The sequence below is a fragment of the Cucumis melo genome, unplaced genomic scaffold (assembly GCF_025177605.1).
Source record: "Cucumis melo cultivar AY unplaced genomic scaffold, USDA_Cmelo_AY_1.0 utg001734l, whole genome shotgun sequence".
Lineage (NCBI taxonomy): Eukaryota > Viridiplantae > Streptophyta > Magnoliopsida > Cucurbitales > Cucurbitaceae > Cucumis > Cucumis melo.
In genome coordinates, this window is record NW_026124750.1 from 20,001 (window position 1) to 29,844 (window position 9,844).

General features: G+C 32.8%; 2 non-coding genes across 2 annotated transcripts; both read right to left on the reverse strand.

Annotated features, from left to right (window-relative positions):
- Positions 1 to 7,652: 7,652 nt before the first annotated feature.
- Positions 7,653 to 7,726, reverse strand: TRNAW-CCA (transfer RNA tryptophan (anticodon CCA)). Its single transcript has one exon. It is a non-coding gene; the product is annotated as a tRNA-Trp (tRNA).
- A 162-nt stretch (positions 7,727 to 7,888) lies between these two features.
- On the reverse strand, positions 7,889 to 7,962 carry TRNAP-UGG (transfer RNA proline (anticodon UGG)). The gene has a single exon. It is a non-coding gene; the product is annotated as a tRNA-Pro (tRNA).
- Positions 7,963 to 9,844: the final 1,882 nt, after the last annotated feature.

A 9,844-nucleotide genomic window follows, 5' to 3' on the forward strand; every position in this document is an offset into this window, starting at 1 on the left:
AAGGCAGTCCCTGAGGGTTCACAGGAGGCTGAATCTTTATTCGATAAGGGCTTATTCGATCTAATCGTACCACGTAATCCTTTAAAAGGTGTTGTGAGTGAGTTATTTCAGCTCCACGCTTTCGTTCCCTCGAATCAAAATTCAATCAAGTAAAGCCTTACTTAACTTAAAAAATGAATTCTTTTTTTTTTTATTTCTTCCGCAAAATTTGGCACGGGGAAGAAAATGAATTTCATGCTCCCTTCTTAACATTACATGTGTATATATACTTCAACTATAGCAAATAGCGGCATAGAGTCTTGCATCTTTCTACATCTCTAGCGGATCTCTAGTTTTACTAAGAATCCTTGTTGTTGGATCGGATTATAACTACCTTTTTGGGAATTTGTACGAAAATCTTTATGAAATTTTATTAAAAAAAAATGCTAAGACAAGATAATAACTAAAATAATGCAAACGTCTATTATGATACATATATCTCATGTCGAAAGATGAGTAAGTCCATTTATTTAATTCGACATTCCTCATTCCTTTTCTATATATACTCACGTAGATATTACTTAGTATAATTATATATTGAATTAGTATAATTATAAGATACCTTTTATAACAATCAATAAATAACAGGTAAAACTATTAATATAACAATGAAAATATTAAGTCGAGGTATCCATTCTATGACAACTCTCACCACCTTACCCTCTATTTTTGTGCCTTTAGTGGGCCTAGTATTTCCGGCAATTGCAATGGCTTCTTTATTTCTTCATGTTCAAAAAAACAAGATTTTTTAAATATGCTGTCTATTTTTTTTTTTCAAAACTTAGACTTTGACGATAACACAGCTATCTATTTAGTAGACTAGAATCTAACATGTGGCTTACTCCAAACATAAGCGATTATACATACGTAAACATGATATCTGAGGAAATCAATTAGAAGTATTTCAAAATAGAAAATAGATAAGTTTCAAAATAGAAAATAGATAAGAGATCGGGCGACAAATGTTTGAGATATAAAATCAATATACCTATATGGATGTAGGTATCTATAGGGAATCATATAAAGGTGATGTTATTATTTTAGATCTAAGTAATTCGATGAATTACTTAGATCTAAAGTAAAGGTTCACATCAAAATAGTGCTAGTTGATTAGAGTTACTTCGGAAACAAAAAAAGTAAAATAGATTTTTTTTGATTCTCTTAATTCCAATAAAATGCAACGAGATCTAGTATGAATTGGCGATCAGAACGTATATGGATAGAATTTATAAGAGGATCTCGAAAAATCAGCAATTTCTGCTGGGCCTTTATCCTTTTTTTAGGTTCATTAGGGTTTTTATTGGTTGGAACTTCCAGTTATCTTGGTAGGGATTTGATAGCTTTATTTCCGTCTCAGCAAATAATTTTTTTTCCACAGGGGATCGTAATGTCTTTCTATGGGATTGCCGGTCTCTTTATTAGCTCCTATTTGTGGTGCACAATTTTGTGGAATGTAGGTAGCGGTTATGATCGATTCGATAGAAAAGAAGAAATAGTGTCTATTTTTCGTTGGGGGTTTCCTGGAAAAAATCGTCGAATCTTCCTACGATTCCTTATGAAAGACATTCAGTCCATCAGAATAGAAGTTAAAGAGGGTATTTATGCACGTCGTGTCCTTTATATGGAAATAAGAGGCCAAGGGGCCATTCCCTTGACGCGTACCGATCAGAATCTGACCCCACGAGAAATTGAGCAAAAGGCTGCCGAATTGGCCTATTTCTTGCGTGTACCAATTGAAGTTTTTTGAAAAATGAAGTTCAGAATGAATTTTGTTCGTAGCAAGAGGGATAAAACTGAAATGAAAGAATAGTCTTTTTTATAGACCATAGTAATAGTATAATAACTTAACTGGAATTTCTTCAGAATGCTCATTTGACCCAAAGCAGACGTATACGGAACAGCCAGAAAACTTTCTTTGTCCGAAATTTTGATCCGTATGTAAATCAACTGCACAGTAACAAAAAAAAGTGGATTCTTTGTTATTTTCTTTCTGTATTATTTCGAAATTCAAGGATTAACTAATAAATCACAAATCAAAAACTAAAAAACAGGGAATGGATTCATAATAGTATGCATATGACTTGTAATAGAACTTATGTTTGATATAAATATTAGTAGTGTAGAGAGTTAACGAATGAAGTGAGTTCATTAAAAAATAAAAGACGAAAAAATGGAAAAAAAGAAAGCATTCATTCCCCTTCTATATCTTGCATCTATAGTATTTTTGCCCTGGTGGATCTCTCTTTCATTTAATAAAAGCCTAGAATCTTGGGTTACTAATTGGTGGAATACTGGTCAATCCGAAATTTTTTTGAATGATATTCAAGAAAAGAGTATTATAAAAAAAGTTCTAGAATTAGAGGAACTCTTTCTCTTGGACGAAATGCTAAAGGAATACCCAGAAACACATCTACAAAAGCTTCGTATCGGAATCTACAAAGAAACGATCCAATTGATCAAGATGCACAATGAGGATCGTATCCATATGATTTTGCACTTCTCGACAAATATAATCTGTTTCGTTATTCTAAGTGGTTATTCTATTCTTGGTAATGAAGAACTTGTTATTCTTAACTCTTGGGTTCAAGAGTTCCTATATAACTTAAGCGACACAATAAAAGCTTTTTCTATTCTTTTATTAACTGATTTATGTATAGGATTTCATTCACCCCATGGTTGGGAACTAATGATTGGTTCTGTCTACAAAGATTTTGGATTTTCTCATAACGATCAAATTATATCCGGTCTTGTTTCCACTTTTCCAGTCATTCTTGACACAATTTTAAAATATTGGATCTTCCGTTATTTAAATCGTGTATCTCCCTCACTTGTAGTGATTTATCATTCAATGAATGACTGAAAAATATAATGTTTGTTACTTTGTACATAAGTAAAACATTCAAAATTGTACTTATTCCTTCTACCCATCGCGAAGGATGCCTCCTATATTCGAGTAACTTTATTTCAGTAAATAGCAGAATCATGGATAGGGAACTATACTAGGGACCTACCTAATTTTATTGTAGAAATTTTTGGGCTCAATGATTGGACCATGCAAACTAGAAATACCTTTTCTTCGATAAAGGAAGAGATTACTCGATCTATTTCCGTATCACTCATGATATATATAATAACTTGGGCACCCGTTTCAAATGCATATCCCATTTTTGCACAACAGGGTTATGAAAATCCACGAGAAGCAACCGGCCGTATTGTCTGCGCCAACTGCCATTTAGCTAATAAGCCCGTGGATATCGAGGTTCCACAAGCGGTACTTCCTGATACTGTATTTGAAGCAGTTGTTCGAATTCCTTATGATATGCAACTGAAACAAGTTCTTGCGAATGGTAAAAAGGGTGGTTTGAATGTGGGGGCTGTTCTTATTTTACCCGAGGGGTTTGAATTAGCCCCCCCCGATCGTATTTCTCCCGAGATTAAAGAAAAGATGGGCAATCTTTCTTTTCAGAGCTATCGTCCCACTAAAAAAAATATTCTTGTGATAGGTCCTGTTCCTGGTCAGAAATATAGTGAAATCACCTTTCCTATTCTTTCCCCGGACCCTGCGACTAAGAAAGATGTTCACTTCTTAAAATATCCCATATACGTAGGCGGGAACAGGGGAAGGGGTCAGATTTATCCCGACGGGAGTAAGAGTAATAATAATGTTTATAATGCTACAGCAGCAGGGATAGTAAGCAAAATAATACGAAAAGAAAAAGGAGGATATGAAATAACCATAGTGGATGCAGCGAATGGGCGTCAAGTGGTTGATATTATCCCTCCAGGACCAGAACTTCTTGTTTCAGAGGGCGAATCCATCAAACTTGATCAACCATTAACGAGTAATCCTAATGTGGGAGGATTTGGTCAGGGAGATGCGGAAATCGTCCTTCAAGATCCATTACGTGTCCAAGGCCTTTTGTTCTTTTTTGCATCTGTTATTTTGGCACAAATCTTTTTAGTTCTTAAAAAGAAACAGTTTGAGAAGGTTCAATTGTCCGAAATGAATTTCTAAATCTGGGGATTTATCAAATAAAGTTCGTAAAAAAAAACCAAATTCTTGTTGGCAATTCTATAATTTAATTATGTATGATCAAAAAATTATGAAAAACTTTTTCCCTTGTTTTTTTTTTTATTCTTTTTCGACCCTATTTCGGTAATTACTTGTACCGCATTACTAGTCATAGTATGGATATTATATTGTCAGGAAGACTATTTTACCTCTTCTTTATTTCTTTGTTTTTTACAATACAAATAGGAGCGGTATTATTATGATTATTATGTCACTGGTGCCAGATTGAAATGTCATTGAATGTGTCTATTTTTATTCTAATAGAATAAAAATAGAGTAGATATTAAAAATAAGATAAGTAAATGGAGAATAGAAAAAAAATGAAGGGAACAAAGGATTCTAGAAGGAATTATGCATCTTTCTAGTATTCGATACCAGAAAAATTCCTTTTCTTGTTCTGGTGTCGAAATAATAAACTAATGAATTATTCTTGATCCCGTTCGTCAAAGATCTCTATTCTTAGTTTCAATTTTTCCCGGTTTATCAGAACCTTTTTTTCGATTTATTACATAAGTAGTGAACAAATTCAATGAATTTTTCAATTCTATTTTATATTAAAATAACTATAGAAAATTCTATTAGTATATTTTAATCTATTTAAAGGGTTTGTGATATCTGATCGATAGAAATATAATATTGTTATATTGGGATTGTATCATCCAGAAAGAGGGAATCGAGTGATTCTCTCTTTCTTTTTTTCGCTTTGAAATGAAAGTATCGACCGATACGATCGCGAAAGAGATGGTCTGAATCAATTTTTTTTTTGAAGCAATTCAGAATCAGAAAGAAATGAAGTTTTTTGAAAAAATAGGAAAGATCCATTTTTTCATTTATATGAATAAATTAGTCTAATTCTAATTAGTAAGAGCTCAACGGGACCTACCCCCTCTTTTTTTCTGATTTGAGGGGGATCCTGTTGAGTTCTTACGCTTTCATGTCTCCAACTCAGTTCATCCGATTATTACAGAGATGAACCTAAGCCGGAATATGAACCATAAAAGAAAATACCAACTAAACCGATCACAGGAATACCAGTTACAGTACCGATTATCCAAAGAGGAATCCTTCCAGTAGTCTCGGCCATTTGTCCCACTTCCCTCCCCATTTCATCAAGTGGTCGTGCTAGAGACAGAAACAGTCATAGATAATTATGAGATGATATCCTTCCGAATGGGATAAGATAATTCGTACTATTATTTAGTATTTTCTTTTATTTAATTGAAGAAATAATTGGAAAATAAAACAGCAAGTACAAAAATGAGTAATAACCCCCAGTAAAGACTGGTACGATTCAATTCAACATTTTGTTCGTTCGGATTTGATTGTGTCATAGCTCTATAATTCGGATTAGGTTTATCGTTGGATGAATTGCATTGCTGATATTGACCCTAAAAAAGAAACGGTAGGTACAGCTAGTCCGTGAACAGTTAACCATCGCACTGTAAAAATAGGATAAGTTTTATCGATAGTCATTTGGTCCTCCTAAAAAGATCTACTAAATTCATCGAGTTGTTCCAAAGAATCAAAACGGCCAGTTATTAATGGAATTCCTTGTCGGCTCTCTGTAAAATACTCATTTGGACGAGGGCTTCCAAAAACATCGTAAGCTAAACCCGTGCTGACGAATAACCAACCTGCAATGAATAGAGAAGGTATAGTAATGCTATGAATGACCCAGTATCGAATACTGGTGATAATATCAGCAAAAGAACGTTCTCCTGTGCTTCCAGACATGCCGAGCTCCACATATTCTTGTACAGTCAAAAGGGGGATCGATTCCGTAAAAGATGAGATCAGTAAATGGAAATTAACTGAAATTTTATCTTTGTAAGATCGTCAATATTGTACCGAGGGTGTTTTTAGAGTATACCGAATCAGTATAGCTATCCTTCTTCTGACGCAGCAACGCAATTTCACAATAAGTATCAAAATGAAGCACTAAAACTAAATAATATAATTTGTTTCTTCTTTTCTTGCTGCTTGTCGATGTAGAATCATATACCATTCATTCAATAGAAAATTCTGAAAATGCCTGTCTGTAGTATTAAGGATTCTATCGGTTATTGGCTTCGGGCTAGAAAGCGAAGATTGGGTAAAATGTGAATCCGACTGGTTGGTTTATAATAATTTAGGAAGCAGATTCTAATAGTCCCAAAATTCAATGAAATTAGACGTGAAATCTCGAAATATTTCTTTTGTGTTTGTAGTTATATTTTTGTTTGAATCTTTTTTTATTTTAAGGAATTGGTTAGTCGTCCAGTAACAAGTAACAGTAGTACATAGGATTCGATGAACGAAACAGAACAACGAATAGAAGAATAATAAATATTCGTAATGCACGCATTATTGTTTTATATTAGACTCAAACGATCGTTCTTCAACTAATTAGAAGAATGTTTTTAATATGGAAAGAATAAGAATAAATGGAGAACCTAGTTTCGAGTGATCTGATCGTGCGATACTTTTTTTCTTTTTAAAAAAGATTTTATGGAAATGAACCCACTACATAAAATCTAATTAGTGGGAATACAATTTCATAAATAAAGGGCATTATAAGGTCATTCATTCTTCAGCGATTCAAAGAGCATTTCATTTTTGGAATCAAGTTACACAACATAGTTTATTTATTATTTTTCTTTTTTTTTTTTTTTTTTCTTTCTAATTATTTAGAATCCATTTAATAGATTTATATATTTACTAGATTTATATATTAAATTATTGTTTATAAATTCTTTATAATAAGAATATTTGTTTTGAAAACTCAAGAGTTGTTCAACTGAATCCCTTGATTCCGAATTGCGGGATAGAGAGACAGATGATGAATTGATTTCTTACCTATGTCACAAGATTTTTGTTAGTATCATCTATAATCATAATAATAGATGAATCAAAAACTTTCAATTGAATATATTTTTTCAATTAGTATTTTTACTTATCCATCCGCGTATCTTTCAAAAATAGAAACTTAGGGAAGTGCTTTATAAACATATGGATAAAAATAACGTATTTCATTTAGCCTCGTCATGCCTACTATCACTAGTTATTTCGGTTTTCTACTAGCAGTTTTAACTATAACCTCAGCTCTATTTATCGGTCTGAACAAGATACGACTTATTTGATTAAAATTCATTGAATGCACAATTCAAAAAAAAGAAAGATTTCGGTGTTATTCAATATATTCTATATATTGTAGAGTTCTTTACCTTGTCAATTCAATTTCGAATTCTTGGTCATTGAGATTCATGGGCAATACCGATTAATATTTTAAGGATAGATATTACCTCTCCTTTTCCTCGTTCAACTAAATTGAAATGATTGAAGTTTTTCTATTTGGAATCGTATTAGGTCTAATTCCTATTACTTTGGCTGGATTATTTGTGACCGCATATTTACAATACAGACGGGGGGATCAGTTGGACCTTTGATTAATTAACAGTTCTTTTTTTTGATTGACCCCCTACTTGCTTTATAGGAGGTAAAATTTTGATTTCTGTTGAATTATTTCAGTATCATTTTGATTTAACAACAACAAGAATCGAATCACGCTCTATAGGATTTGAACCTACGACATCGGGTTTTGGAGACCCGCGTTCTACCGAACTGAACTAAGAGCGTTTTATTATCAAACTAAAAGCAACCCGAATATATCTTCGATACATATATTATCATAGAGAATATCATAAAATTAAATAAAAAAAGATTGATTCGATATATGTATGTTCAATTTTTATGGATCTCAATTGATTCCTCGTTACTGTTCAGAAGATAAGTAATAGGTAGGGATGACAGGATTTGAACCCGTGACATTTTGTACCCAAAACAAACGCGCTACCAAGCTGCGCTACATCCCTTTCAATTGGTCTACAGTGTTATTGTAGAGAATCCCTGTCTTGTTTTCCACATTTTTTATTTATTTCCTCCATTGGTATACACAAATTATCTTGCCATTTCTTCTTTTTTGTCTCATATCATATATAAAATATAATAAAAATAATAAAAAGACTTATATACGTATGAAATAATAAATATTAAATCCGCCGTAAAGAAAAATGAATATTTGGGGTGGGGCGGAAAGCTACATATTTTTTTTAATAAAAAAGGGAATATCTACCGAATTGAACTGTTGTACATTTCAATTTGAATTAGGAATTCCGCGGACAATACAAGCGGTTATTAACTATATATACATTTGATGGTATGTAATACCAGTATGTATTACAAATTACTATAAAGTAGGAGGGTTTTCAATGCGAGATCTAAAAACATATCTCTCCGTGGCACCGGTAGTAAGTACTATATGGTTCGGGGCTTTAGCGGGTCTATTAATCGAGATCAATCGTTTATTCCCGGATGCGTTGGTATTCCCGTTTTTTTCATTCTAGTTATTGACTTGGGAAGGGGTGAAGAAGATTAGAAAAACAATCAAATATCTTTGACTAATCCCCTTCCCCCTTCTTTTTTTTAGAGTTTTTAGACTTAGAATAAGTTAGAAAGAATCAAAATGGATTCAACCTCAGTCAAACTCGGACGCGGCGCCAGGTTCAAATTTAATTAATAAAAGAGTGAGAACGAAAATGAAAATGTGATGGCTAGGGCAACAATATCATACAAAATACTTAAATGAAAAACTGTACTGCGATTCTAAATTTAGAAATTATTGTATTACTATATTTTAATATTTGATTGTAACGAAATCTTTCATAATTTTATTTCGAGTTACCAATTTTTCTTTTTTTCTTCATTTTGGATCGGAAAATGGAAGAGTTGCGTGAATCAAAAATCCAAGGGAGGTTCATGGCCAAGGGTAAAGATGCCCGAGTAACTGTTATTTTGGAATGTACTCGTTGTGTTCGAAACGGTGTTAATAAGGAATCAATAGGGATTTCCAGATATATTACTCAAAAGAATCGACACAATACGCCTAGTCGATTGGAATTGAGAAAATTCTGTCCCCGGTGTTACAAACATACGATTCATGGGGAGATAAAGAAATAGATCGAACCGATCGGCTGTGTGTCACCCTTTTCCAATCCAAGGAAGATGAAAAATTACATATATTAGACATATTTTAGATTTAAATATAAACAAACCAAATCCTATTTCGATCGGATCTAAAATGATTTAGAATTAAGAAATAGGATTTTCGGGATAAGGAATAAAAAAACCATGGATAAATCCAAGCGACTCTTTCTTAAATCCAAACGATCTTTTCGTAGGCGTTTGCCCCCGATTCCATCGGGGGATCGAATTGATTATAGAAACATGAGTTTAATTAGTCGATTTATTAGTGAACAAGGAAAAATATTATCTAGACGGGTAAATAGATTGACCTTAAAACAGCAACGCTTAATTACTATTGCTATAAAACAAGCTCGTATTTTATCTTTGTTACCTTTTCTTAATAATGAGAAACAATTTGAAAGAAGCGAGTCGACCGCTAGAACTATTGGTCTTAGAACCAGGAATAAATAGACTTAGCTTACTCTTTAATTGAATTAAAATTCTAATCCAAACTCAACCGCAGATTGATTCTTTGTTCGAAAAATCCGAAAATCTAGATTCGATTGTCGTGTCGTAAGAAAAAGAAAGAATAGTGGAAGAAGAATAAATCGTTTTTTTTTTATTGAACATATTTGCTCATTTTGACCACTTTATCATATTTTATCATACTAATTTCTACTCTACCTTCTCGGAGTTCATTCTCCAGAGAACTCCATTTTAAGCATTCCGCTG